This window comes from Notolepis coatsorum, assembly GCF_963971535.1.
Source record: "Notolepis coatsorum genome assembly, chromosome: 4".
NCBI lineage: Eukaryota > Metazoa > Chordata > Actinopteri > Aulopiformes > Paralepididae > Notolepis > Notolepis coatsorum.
The window spans coordinates 208,312,687-208,326,933 of NC_140168.1; positions in this window are offsets into that span (position 1 = coordinate 208,312,687).

Sequence of the window (14,247 nt, forward strand, 5' to 3'; positions counted from 1 at the left end):
AGGAGGAGAAGTCCAGTCGCCCAGCAGAGCAAGTTCCGTGTCATCATCTCTGAAGACGAAGCTGTCACACCGACCGTCGTCCGGTGATGGCGGATAATAAATGATGAGGCGGTTGGTGATTGAGAGTCTCCGTATGTCCGTGTGTGTGTGTGTGTGTGTGTCGTCCGTGTGTGTGTGCGTGTGACTGTGTGTGTGTGTGTGTGTGTGTGTGTGTGTGTGTGTGTGTGTGTGTGTGTGTGTGTCACGCAGGGAGAAAGAGAGTTCTCGCCCCTCCGCTCCTCCGAGTGTAAATTCTGTAAAAAGCTCAGGGAAAGTATGCTTGAAAAAACGACATGACACTATATCCGCGGTCGCTTCCAGTGGGGAAAAAAAATGGTATGCCCCCGCAAACACGTTGTTGTTGTTGCTAAATTTATGTTTGTTTTGCATACCATACCACCCCACCGTCCACCACACCACCAGGCGCGCGCGGCGTCAGTGAAGGGGCGCTGTGCTTCCCACGCCCCGAGCTCACTGCTGTACGAATGAATTTCACGCGCGGCTCCCTTGCGGGATCGCGCGCCTGGTTGGCACACTGGACCTACGACTTGAGCGCGCGGAAGCGCACCGAGGAAGGCACATTTACATTGGGACAGCTGTAAATGCCTAGTCTATATGCGAAGTCAGTCATTTTAGAATGATGATCAGTGTGTGACTGTACTCGAAAGAGCAGCGTGGAGCCCCAGCAGCATCAAGAGCTCTCTCTCTCTCCCTCTCTCTCTCCCCCCTCTCTCTCTCTCTCTCCCTCTCTCTCCCCCCCTCTCTCTCTCTCTCTCTCTCCCTCTCTCTCTATCTCCCCCCCCCCTCTATATCTGTCTCTGTCGGGACAGACAGGCAACCAGATATAGACAGATAGACAAACAAACAAACAAACAAACAAACAAACAAACAGACAGACAGACAGACAGACAGACAGACAGCCAGACAGACAGCCAACCAGATATGACAGATAGACAAACAGACAGACAGGGCGGGGTACTAACTATAGTAATATTGTTTATTTGCATTGGGAAAGATAGACACATTAGCTGGCTGAACAACATCTATTGAAAGATAGAGAGAAAACGAGAGAGAAAGAGAGAAAGAAAGAGCTGTACTGTATTGTATACCCATTCTGCAATCTGTTAATAAAATATACACTGATATAAGCCTACTGGTTTCTGTTCAATCATAATAATAATAATCATAATTAGCTGTCAGGAAACAAATAAAACGTTTGTCATTATAGGTGACAAGGTGGATTGACTTAATGACTGCTATATCCTGCTATTATTATTATTATTATTATTATTATTATTATTATTATTATTATTATTATTATTATTATTATTATTATTATTATTATTATTATTATTATTATTATTATTATTATTATTATTATTATTATTATTATTTATTATTATTATTATGCAACATTGTAATAGTTATAGGTATAAACAAATATACAGACAGGGGGGGTGGGCGTTTATTTGCAGATACAGACACAGCTGGTTGAACAACATCTATATCTGTGGTAATAATGCAGATATTCAATTGTATTTCTGTGACAATGCGCGTGGCGCGCCGCCTCAAATAGGATCGAGGCGAAAAAATTGCTTGCCGTTCGCGAGGCGCGCTCCCGCTCGCGGCCAGTGTGCCTACTATCGTCCGTTAACATGGGAGCGGAAGTGAAGAGGCAGCCGCCCGTCCGTCCGTCCGTGTTCATTCGTCAGCAGTGAGCTCGGGGCGTTACATTCTCTTAAAGGGACACTCGCCCGGCCGCGTCTATTCTTATCCCCGCTTATTACATGGCTAACTTACTAACAATATACCTAATTAATTTTACACCATCGACAAGACGAGATCAAATGCAGACGCAGTTCTGTTCTGTCGCTCCGCGCTGTCATCACCGGCAACTTTGCCGGCAGCCGGCAGGTGTGTCTGATTGGCTGTACTGATGCAGTGTGTGTCAGTGGGCTTGATTGCTACAGCTGCGAACAGCGGCCATTATTGCTCGGCAGAGGTCCGTTATCGAGTAATAACGGACCTCTGATGAGCGCTATTGACCAATCACAATCAAGCATTTCGGCGAATGTTAAAACGCCATGTAATAACACTTTATAATACTCAGTGACTGACGGACGAACATTTCCCCATAGCAGCGGACCATTCACGCAAACGGTCACGGACGTGGGGGCAGTAATTTTTCGGCACAACACCGGCCACTGCGCGTGCCTCGCGCCAAAAAAAAGCGTGCAGTGGCCGGCAGAGTGTCCCTTTAAGAATGTAAGGTGGGTGAAGCCCCTCGCGCCAAAACACTGATAGATCGGTTCCTGCTGGGGAGGACGAGATAGCCATGCACGAGATGCAGATGATAGTGGTGCTTGATGTGTTTTTACACCCCATAAAACATGTGGGACAAACTTACTTTTTTTTTTGGTTCCTTTTTTCCATTTTGGTTCTCATAACCATCTGTGCGACTTGTTGAACCACAAACGTAAACAAACAAATAAATGAATAAAAGTGTCACAACACTCGACCTGGCACAGGCCTAATTGTACTATGTACTGAGTCAAACCACAGACTTTTCCAAACTAGTCATTAGAGTTTTTTTTTATCTTGTGGCTCAATATTAATACATGTGTGTAACTTATGAAGAATAAGCAAACAACATTATACTTTTAGGTTCTCTAACCTTTTTGTGTCAAGGACCCCCAAATAGACACACAATAGTTCAGGGACCCCCATTTGATATGCTTTTGTTCCAGTGACCCCCTTCTGAGAAGATACTTGTTGTTAGATATGAATTAGTCCAGAATACCATAACTGTCTGTGTAACTGAGGGGTACAATTCCCTGACTGTATTGATAAGTATGGTATCATTAAACCACTACCGCTTTATGTACTTTAATTACTGGCCATACAGTACATGATATATAAATATGATGAACACTTCCCACAATGAATCGGTTCCACACCAAGGTGTAATCAAGTATTTATTGCAGCAAAAGGTACATAATATACTTCTCTATTATACTTTGGATGCGCTTATAAGGCAAAGGAATGTGCGTAGGCAAATCAATAATGAATGTCCATTCTCTGGTTACGCAGGAGGTAATTATACAACCTGAATCTTAGGGAATTATATCTATGGTACACTAGTAATATATAGCGGGAGATACTGGAAGGGTCCCCCCGGTTGTAAGCCAGCAGGGGTAGAGGATCTGTCGGTAGTAGAGAGTCTGGTCAACGATGACTAAGGAGACTCCAAGTACAGGAGACGGTGCAATAGTCTCTTGATCCACAGACGAATACAGCTGTTCTCCGTAGACTGTAGCTCCACAGTGAAGAAAGCTAGCCAGCCTCAGGCTCTCTGAGGCGCAGACTCGACTTGGCTCCTCACAGGGTAAATCCCACACGTGTAGGCGTCGGCGATTCTCCGCTCCATAAATCACAGGACCAAAACAAATATAATCCAGCCGCAAAGGGCTATGTAGTCGTCGGGTAGATTAATCCAGTGTACATGTCCACACGGTTCTCGTCTAGGTCTCCTCGGGTGAAAGCGCCATGAAAGCAGCCCAGCCTGGATAAGCACTCTAGCTGGTACGAGGAAGCGTTGGTGATGCTGGTCACTGTAGAACTTTAGCCGCACGATACACTATACACAAATAGACTATTACTGACTTAATAGAAATATGTCGCACTCGACGGTATAGCGCCAAACTCTGACAATTCAGTTATTAATTCGCACGCGGTCTCAATGCTCTATTTGGGGCCAAACAGGCCATACTTCACCACACGGAGTATCGTGGGTGAGGCTTCAACTTATTGGGTAACTCTACTTCTGTATTCACCTGCGCCATATTTATATGCACGGCGAACAATCTAGTGCCAATCTCATTTCTGTCTCGTATCCCTGGGCAAGGCCGGGCATGTACAGACATGTCTTGACGGTGGCCTTGAACCTGACTCTGGAGGCATGGCTCTGGCGCCTGTGGACCGCTGTCCAATAGGAGAATGAAATATTATGGTCTGCACTAGGCTAAAGGGATATTCCGTGTATATGTACAAGGAATATACAAGGGATATCAAACGATATACAAATACTATGCAATATATATCAATCAATAAATATATATATTCGGTTTAATCTGATCCTTTGTAACAGCCGCCTCCTAATTAGTCCCACCTAATTAGCTAAGCAGAGACAGATTAACCGCACTGTCCACTACTCAATGTCTGTTGTGAGGGGTCGGGCAGTTCACAAAGTCATGGGGTCATGGTCGTCATCGATAGTATCGGGGAGCCTTGGCAGTTCTATTAGCCTCGCCACGGGTCGGGTGTAGATCCGTCTTTGGACGAGCACTTCGGCTGCTCGGACCTTTCCGTCGGCACCGGTGATCACTTTGCTTACGCGGCCAGCCGGCCACATAGCTCGGGGTAGTGACTGGTCGATAATCATGACGACTGTTCCTTCTGTCAAATTGTCTCTCTCTTTCACCCATTTCTGGCGGGTCTGTAGAGACGGTAGATAGTGGAGTAGGAAGCTGTTCCAAAACTTGTCAGCCAATACTTGACTGTACCTCCACATTCTTTGGCCGTTCGCTTCTTCAGGCCTGTACATTGTCTGTGGTAGCGCGGGGTCCAGCCGCACCATCAAGAGTGTGTTGGGGGTGACTGGGTCGACATCTGCTACATCACTTGAGACGTAACCGAGGGGCTTTGAGTTCAATACTCCCTCGATCTCCGTGAGGACTGTCATTAGGACTTCTTCCGCCACGGTCTGGGCCCCAAGCACGGCGTACAGGGCTGTCTTTATTGAACGTACTTCTCGTTCCCAAGTTCCACCGAAGTGAGGTGCGTTCGGGGGATTAAACTGGAAGTCAATCTGGGATGGAGCGAGGTGGGTCTTAAGTTCTGGGCCCATAGCTTGGAAGCTCTCTCTCAGCTCTCTTTCTCCGCCTTTGAAGTTTGTCCCGTGATCAGACAATAATATAGACGGTTTGCCTTTCCGCGATGTGAATCTTCGGAAGGCCATAAGGAATGAGTCTGTGCTCATGGTTGGAAGGAGTTCTATATGCATCGCTCGGGTGGTCATGCATTTGAATACAATACCCCACCGCTTCTCGGTTCCTCTTCCTTTCTTTATATACAGCAGGCCGAAACAGTCCATACCGGTGGAGTGAAAAGGCTTGTCGCCCAGTCGGAGGCGACAGGGAGGTAGGTCAGCCATCCGGGGTATACTGGGCTGCGCTCGCCACTTACGACAGTCTAGACAGGTTCGCTGGAAGCGCCGCACTGCTTCTCTCCCTTGCAGTATCCAATAACGACGTCTGATCTCCGCGAAGACTCTCTCTGCCCCGGCGTGATGCACATCCTCATCGTATTTCTTTATGATCAGCTCTGTGACCTTGTGTCGGCTGTTTAAGACTATCGGGTACTTGACGTCATCCGGTAAGTCTGGAGCTCTCCGCAGACGACCACCCACTCTGATGAGACCATGGGCGTCGCTCTCGGGGGCTAGGTGGAGCAGTCTGCTGTCTGATGGGACGGGCTTTGCTCCCTGTAGACAGTCTAGCTCATCGGGGAACGAGTCTCTCTGGGCTCGTTGTAGTAGAAGAAGTTCTGCTTCTTCGTAGTCAGCTGCTGTAATGTCAGTAGTGAGCTGAACCTCTGGGTGGTGCCACAGGAATGTCTTTAGCTGCGCACTCTCTAGGGTGAGGCAATCGTCTATGTCGGGGTCTGTGGAGACGAGTGTGTTCAATCCACAGAACATAGATTTCTTGTTTTCGGCCTCCTCTTTACTCGCTTCCCGTGGGGTGGGTGTAGGCCACTCTTCTTCCGGGAGCTTGAGGAACTCTGGCCCGTCACTGTATAGGTTGTGACGGGTGAGGTCATCCAGGGACATTCCCCGGGTGATGACGTCAGCTGGGTTGTGTTTTGTGTCCACATACCTCCACCTTGCTACTTCTGTTAAATCTTGAATCTCTGTGACTCTGACTCCCACGAAGACCTTGTATCTGCACGAATCAGACCGGATCCATGTGAGTACTGTCGTGGAGTCTGACCACAAGATTGTTCTTTGCACCGGAATGGTGAGTTCACGTTGGATTAACGTGGCGAGTTGCGCTCCTGCTAGGGCTTCGCAGAGCTCTAGACGCGGGATAGATTGTTGCTTTCGTGGGGCTATTCTTGAGCGAGCCAGGATGAAAGCAGTATGTATTTCTCCTCCCTCCTCTCGGGCACGCAAGTAGGCCACCGAACCGTAGGCTACTTCGGAGGCGTCGCTGAAGACGTGCAGGTCCATCTGGCACGTCTCCGGCCTCACTGTGGGTGGGAAGTAGCTGCGGCGTATGTTGACACCTGGGAGTGAGCTGAGTTCCGTCTCCCACTCTCTCCATGTGGATGCAAGGTATTCGGGTATGGGGTCGTCCCAGCCCTGGTCCTTGTCCCATAACGCTCTTACAATCATCTTTGCCCTGGTGGTGTAAGGTAGAATACATCCCAACGGGTCGTATTGTCTGGCGAGTGTTCTGTATACACTCCGTCTGGTGGTCGGTAGTGCAGTCGACCTTCCCTGCTCCTTGGTCAGGGGTGTGTGTTTATAATGGAGCGAGTCTGTTTTGAAGCGCCAGACTAGTCCTAATGTCATTTCTTGGGCTTCTCCTGGGATGGTCGCCATCCAGGTCTCGCTGCTTGCTGCCTTGTCCTCGGGGGAGAGGCTGCGCAATACTTGCGGGTCGCTGCTGGCCCACTGCCTGAGATCAAAGCCGCCTTTGATCAGGGAGGCGCGGAGCTTGAGTAGAAGGGCCTCGGCTTCTTCTGGCGTCGAGACGCTTTGCAGACAGTTGTCCACGTAGAAACTATTTCCTACACTTTGTCGGACCTCTTCATCAGCTGCTGGGTCCTCTGCGACGTGTTTTTGCAGTGCAAACGTAGCACAGCATGGGCTGCATGTGGTTCCGAAAGGGAGGACTTCCCATTGATAGATGGCTGGTTGCTCATCCCCGATCCTCTCTCTCCATAGGAACCTCAGCAGGGGCTTGTCCTCCTCCACTAGTCTCACCTGCAGGAACATCCCTTTGATGTCGCCGCTGATGGCCACCTTGTCTTGGCGGAAACGTAGTAACACGCCTAGTAGAGAGGGGCCGAGTGTTGGGCCGGGCAAGAGCTCTTTATTCAGATTTTGTGATCCGATCTGGTAGCTGCAGTTGAACACAATACGATCCTTGCCGTTGTGGTGGACTTTGTGGTGCGGCACGTACCATGATTCGGTCGTCTGATCGGCCTCTTTAATGTCAATTTTCTTTATGTGTCCCGCTGTGATTAGCTTGTTAATCTCAGCGCGGTACACCGTCTCTTGAGCGGGGTCTCTGGCTAGGCGCCGCTCTGTGTTCAATAGATACCGCTCCGTCGCTTCTTTTGGGGCGTGGAAGGTAGGCATACCCTCTCGCCTCAGGAGTGGAGTTGCGTATCTCATCACTCCGTTGACTTTGACTCTCTTTGTCCCCTGCTCGAGGAGGGCTATAGCGTAAATGTCTTCCTTGGAACGAATGTCTTTCTTTTCGTTCTTAAAGGGCATTGTCTCTAGTGTCCATAGCTTCTCGACATGCTGTAGGAGGGTGGTGTCTTCTTCTGTCACTCTGGAGTGGAGGCAGTTAGTGGCTGCTGTTCGGTTAAGAGACTTAGCGAGGGGGCCTTGTAATGTCCATCCTAGGCGGGTCTCGACTGCTGCAGGACAGCCTCTGGGCCCTGTGTGGACCCGGTCAATCGGGACGATGAGGTCTGCATGGTCGGAGCCTATCAGCAGGGTCGGGGTGGCACCGTCTATGAGCGGTATAGGTAGTTGACGCAGGTGCACATATTTATCCATCAGCTTGGCGATGGGGTAGGTGTACTGCGACAGGCCTATTTCTTGGCTGGTGAAAGCGTTAGTAATCCTATACCGTCTCTCTGGCTGCCCGCTTGCTGCGATAGTGAAGGAGACATTCTCGCCCTTTATCGTCTTTAGATCTCTTCTTATTGTCCGAATCGTCATCTGGTTTTCGCTCCCCCGCAGCCCCAGCTGGGCCGCAGCGGACGCGAGGAGAAGGGTCTTCTCTGACCCGTCGTCAAGGACGGCGTAAGTGTCCATGACCTTGTCTTGGTAACTCAGTGTTACGCGGACCACCTTTAAGAGCACCCGGGCGCCCCCGCTGCTGGCGGGGTCAATGTACATAACACTTGCCTTTGTGCTGCTTGAGGGTGCAGGCTTTCTTCTGTTACTGTCGTGTAGGACATCTAGGTGGGCTCCGTCACACCGATTACACCTCTTCTTTAAGCGGCAATCGGCTGCCATGTGACTGCGCGCACATCGGTAACAGCGTCGGTTGGACTTTATCCATTGACTCACCTCGTCGGCGGTCATCTTCTTGAATGTGTCACATTGTGACAACCAGTGTTCCTTTTCCCAGTACGGGCACACCATCTTCCACTTCTCTTTCATCGAGGGGGTACTGTGGTTCTTGCTGCTCGGTACTGATTCTGATTGGTGCATGACGGTCACCAATCTTCGGCCATCGTTTGCTCTCCTAGGTCCCTCTCTGGAGCTTGGGGTGCTCCGCATGAACGTATCCAACCGTAGGCTGTTGACTTCTCTCGCCAGGAAGTCGGCTAGGTCTAGGAGGGATGGCTCGGGACCGTTAGGATCACGGTGGTCTCTTTGCCGCCTGAAGCGCTCTTGTCGGGCGGGCGGAAGCTTCTCTAAAATCCTCTCGACATTAGAGTTTGCGTACAGTTCGTGCATACCCTTTTCTCTTTGCGCCCCCAGCATCCCTACCAGGGATTGTACCTTGATAGACAGGTCATCTAGTGAGCGATTGTCTGTGGCTGGGGGTAGGCGGTCAATATGCCTTATCTCTTGTATTACGTAGTCCCATATGCGTCCATATCTTTGGTCGAGTGCTGCTAGAGCCGCTGTGTATGGGGTAGTAGAGGTGGCATAGGCCAGCGCTATATTGTGCGCTCGGGGCACCTTGAGGTGCTTCAGTAGGATAGCATACTTGTACGGTTCATCAGCTACATCGGACATCATTGTCTCTAAGCACATTCGTAGCTCCGTGTACTGTGCTCTGTTCTCGTGGGTGAAGTCCGGAAACGTCGGTGTGCCAACGTATGATGCCATGGATGGCTGGCACATCGGTGAGCATTGGAAGAGAGGCCTCCTAGGCGAGTCTCCTCTTACGCCTCTTGGTGGGCTGGTCCCTGCTGGGTACCATGGCCCGCGTATCCAGGTGCTGTTCCTCGGGGCTGGTCGTGCGTCAAGCTCACCCGTGAATTGAGTCTGGGGTCTGTAGCGCAGAGCCGCGGGGGTAGAGCCTGGGCTGTACTGGACCTCCTGGTCCTGTGGAGTACTGTGCTGCTGTCGGGCTTGACTCTCCTCCTCTCCCTCTTCTTCTTCCTCTGGCAGGTCCTCTAGATCCTGTAGTCGTCTATTTAGCCTCTCCGCGGTGTAGACCGTTTCTTCCTTGTAGCTGGGTCTCACTTGGACCGGTCGGGGAAGGGGTTCGGAGGGGGGTATAGGCTCTCTCTGGTGGTCGGGCTCAGGGTCGCTTGATCGGGTAGGGGAGGGTGCCCTTGACCCTTGTCTTGACGAGGCCCTGGAACCCCGTGCGGAGGGAGGGGGTGTTGCCCTGGTGATCAGCTGCTCCATTATCTGCGCTTGTAATCGGTCGCGCTCGGCTTCGCGCTTGGTGAGAGCGAGGTCGCGCTCTGCTTCTCTTTGGGCACCGGCAGCGGCGCGCTGGGCTTCGGCGGCGGCGCGCTGGGCTTCGGCCCGGTCCCTTACCATATTCTCTTCCGTCTGAAGGCGTCTAATCTCTAGACGTATACGATCTTCTTCGCTCCGTTGCTGCGCCTGAAGGCGTTCTCTTTCCATGGAAGAATGTTCGCGCTCACTAAGCGTCTGTGCTTGGAGTCGATTGCGCTCTGTTGAGGCTGCTAGGCTGGCGAGGAATGCCTGTGCCAGCATCTTGTCCGCCTCGCTGGGGGAAGACGCTGGTTGAGGTGATCCGCTCCTGGCAGTACTCGTTGGAGATCTGTTCTCCTGTGGCGAGTCCTGGAGATCCATCTCCGGGGTGCTCTCCTCTTCTTGTAGCGGGTAGAGTTCCATCCCTGGAGAGCTGTCTTTATCCTGGAGCTCTCCGGGGACTACTTCTTCGGTCTTGGCGGGGGGTAAAGTCATGTCGGGTCCCTCCTGGTCCCTACCGTGAGCTTGGTCAGTTACGTTAGAACCCACTAGGGCCTCTATTGGCGGGGTAGCCTGGTCGATAGGGTCGGACATAATTTTACTATCTACTTTTTCTGCGTTTACCGTCTGTAGAAAGCTAGGTAGTATATTGGCAACGTAATCCTCTAAGTACTGAGGGGTCTGCCGTCTACGCTGCGGGCGATCTACTTTAGGAGAACCGTTTTGTGGAGTGTTCATCATAGGCCATGTCAATATTAATACCACTATATTAATATTACACTAATTACCCTCCGGCTCGAAGGACCAATTGTAACTGAGGGGTACAATTCCCTGACTGTATTGATAAGTATGGTATCATTAAACCACTACCGCTTTATGTACTTTAATTACTGGCCATACAGTACATGATATATAAATATGATGAACACTTCCCACAATGAATCGGTTCCACACCAAGGTGTAATCAAGTATTTATTGCAGCAAAAGGTACATAATATACTTCTCTATTATACTTTGGATGCGCTTATAAGGCAAAGGAATGTGCGTAGGCAAATCAATAATGAATGTCCATTCTCTGGTTACGCAGGAGGTAATTATACAACCTACGCAGGAGGTAATTATACAACCTGAATCTTAGGGAATTATATCTATGGTACACTAGTAATATATAGCGGGAGATACTGGAAGGGTCCCCCCGGTTGTAAGCCAGCAGGGGTAAAGGATCTGTCGGTAGTAGAGAGTCTGGTCAACGATGACTAAGGAGACTCCAAGTACAGGAGACGGTGCAATAGTCTCTTGATCCACAGACGAATACAGCTGTTCTCCGTAGACTGTAGCTCCACAGTGAAGAAAGCTAGCCGGCCTCAGGCTCTCTGAGGCGCAGACTCGACTTGGCTCCTCACAGGGTAAATCCCACACGTGTAGGCGTCGGCGATTCTCCGCTCCATAAATCACAGGACCAAAACAAATATAATCCAGCCGCAAAGGGCTATGTAGTCGTCGGGTAGATTAATCCAGTGTACATGTCCACACGGTTCTCGTCTAGGTCTCCTCGGGTGAAAGCGCCATGAAAGCAGCCCAGCCTGGATAAGCACTCTAGCTGGTACGAGGAAGCGTTGGTGATGCTGGTCACTGTAGAACTTTAGCCGCACGATACACTATACACAAATAGACTATTACTGACTTAATAGAAATATGTCGCACTCGACGGTATAGCGCCAAACTCTGACAATTCAGTTATTAATTCGCACGCGGTCTCAATGCTCTATTTGGGGCCAAACAGGCCATACTTCACCGCACGGAGTATCGTGGGTGAGGCTTCAACTTATTGGGTAACTCTACTTCTGTATTCACCTGCGCCATATTTATATGCACGGCGAACAATCTAGTGCCAATCTCATTTCTGTCTCGTATCCCTGGGCAAGGCCGGGCATGTACAGACATGTCTTGACGGTGGCCTTGAACCTGACTCTGGAGGCATGGCTCTGGCGCCTGTGGACCGCTGTCCAATAGGAGAATGAAATATTATGGTCTGCACTAGGCTAAAGGGATATTCCGTGTATATGTACAAGGAATATACAAGGGATATCAAACGATATACAAATACTATGCAATATATATCAATCAATAAATATATATATTCGGTTTAATCTGATCCTTTGTAACAGTCTGTAATGTAACACTGTTACAGTAACAGTTAGGTGGGACAGAGAGTGAACCTTGTGATCAGAGTAGTCATTCTTATGCATTCTCTCATTGGGCTATACGTCTAGTGAATAACATTGCTGTTGAATTAACCCGTTCACTACCACACTACCAAAGGGTTAACCCTTTCACTGCCACACGACAAAGGGTTAACCCTTTCACTACCACACTATAGAAGGTTAACCCTTTCACTACCGCACTACAGACGGTTAGTGCGTATGTGAAAGGGTTAACCTGCTGTAGTGTGGTAGTGAAAGGGTTAAACTATCTGGGGACCCCCTGGAACCCTCTCAAGGACCCGTGGGGGGCCCCCGGACCTCACTTTGAGAAACGGCACAGCACAAGAGGCACAATGCCTTATTATAATTGGTTAGAGGTTTGATTCTCTGCCCAGATCTCTTGCTCATACACAATGTCATATAAATCTTGAAACTTAGAATTAGATTTAGATTGACAAAACTATAATATAATTGCGAATATAATTTGGTGCGATAATGAGAATGTTATTATGACACTATCTTTTATGACACATAATAAGGGGTTACCGTGTTACATACAACGGTTTGCGTTGTAAGTGCGTGCGACGCGTCCCTGCCTGTATGACTGGGGGTGGTCTTTGTATTAGGGGGGGGGGGGATTATGCAGAATTTTGGGCATTTTGAAAGTTGTTGGCTTAGGAAAGTAGCCGCCTGTATGTAATATACACAGCTGTTCATGTGACAGCTGGCGGGAGAGAACGCCTAGAGTGAAAGCAGGTCAGAAAAAATTAGCTCTTCAAGCTTTCCACCCACTAAACATGCGTTTGGCATGTTGCTTTTTGTAAGAGAATAACCCACAGCTGGATACCAAATCAAAATGATATGCTAATTTAATTTTGTGTATCTTTCATTCGGTCCATATATGGAATTTTGTTTCCTCATGCATCACCATTGAAATTCTTCCACCGATATGTAACTTGTCCCACCAGCCAGCCAGTATAAGACGTTGGGTGTCTGCTGTGGTACAGTTAAAGGAACACATCAAAGTTATGGGAAATGCGCTAAGCATCTTCTCCAGAGTCACACGAGAAGATAGATACCAATGTCCTCTCTGTGCGTTCTGTAAGCTAGCCTAGCTTAGCACAACTTAATGGAAGCGGATACAGATCAGCTAGCCTAGCTTAGCACAACTTAATGGAAGCGGATACAGATCAGCTAGCCTAGCTTAGCACAAATTAATGGAAGCGGATACAGATCAGCTAGCCTAGCTGTTGGCCAAAAACACCTGTTCCAGAGTTTTCAGCTAGGCTAGCTGATCTGTATCCGCTTCCATTAAGTTGTGCTAAGCTAGGCTAGCTGATCTGTATCCGCTTCCATTAAGTTGTGCTAAGCTAGGCTAGCTGATCTGTATCCGCTTCCATTAAGTTGTGCTAAGCTAGGCTAGCTGATCTGTATCCGCTTCCATTAAGTTGTGCTAAGCTAGGCTAGCTGATCTGTATCCGCTTCCATTAAGTTGTGCTAAGCTAGGCTAGCTGATCTGTATCCGCTTCCATTAAGTTGTGCTAAGCTAGGCTAGCTGATCTGTATCCGCTTCCATTAAGTTGTGCTAAGCTAGGCTAGCTGATCTGTATCCGCTTCCATTAAGTTGTGCTAAGCTAGGCTAGCTGATCTGTATCCGCTTCCATTAAGTTGTGCTAAGCTAGGCTAGCTGATCTGTATCCGCTTCCATTAAGTTGTGCTAAGCTAGGCTAGCTGATCTGTATCCGCTTCCATTAAGTTGTGCTAAGCTAGGCTAGCTGATCTGTATCCGCTTCCATTAAGTTGTGCTAAGCTAGGCTAGCTGATCTGTATCCGCTTCCATTAAGTTGTGCTAAGCTAGGCTAGCTTGCAGCCGGATATATTTTCACTGAATGCGCAGAGAGATAAATTGGTATCCATCTTCTTGTCTGACTCTGGAGACAACATCCCTGTCCCCCTTAGGTTTTATGGACCTATGCTCCTTCTCCCCACTGCCCTAAAGAGAGAAGAGGTCCAGAACAAAATATGTTAAAATACGGTCTAAGGAATCTACTGCTTGTGTCCAGAGTTCAAGTTCAAGTTTCTTTATTAGTTGTCATACAGAAGTACAGAATACTTTTATACAAAATGCTTCTTTCTGTTACGCTCCAGAGACTGTGCTAGACAAAAATAGATAAGTATAAAATAAGTATAGCAAGTATAAAATAGAAGTCAAGTACGTAGACAAAAGTGTTCAGTATATACATATATACAATGTACAATGCAGAGTAGAAGTAACTGAGTTACAATACAGTATACTAT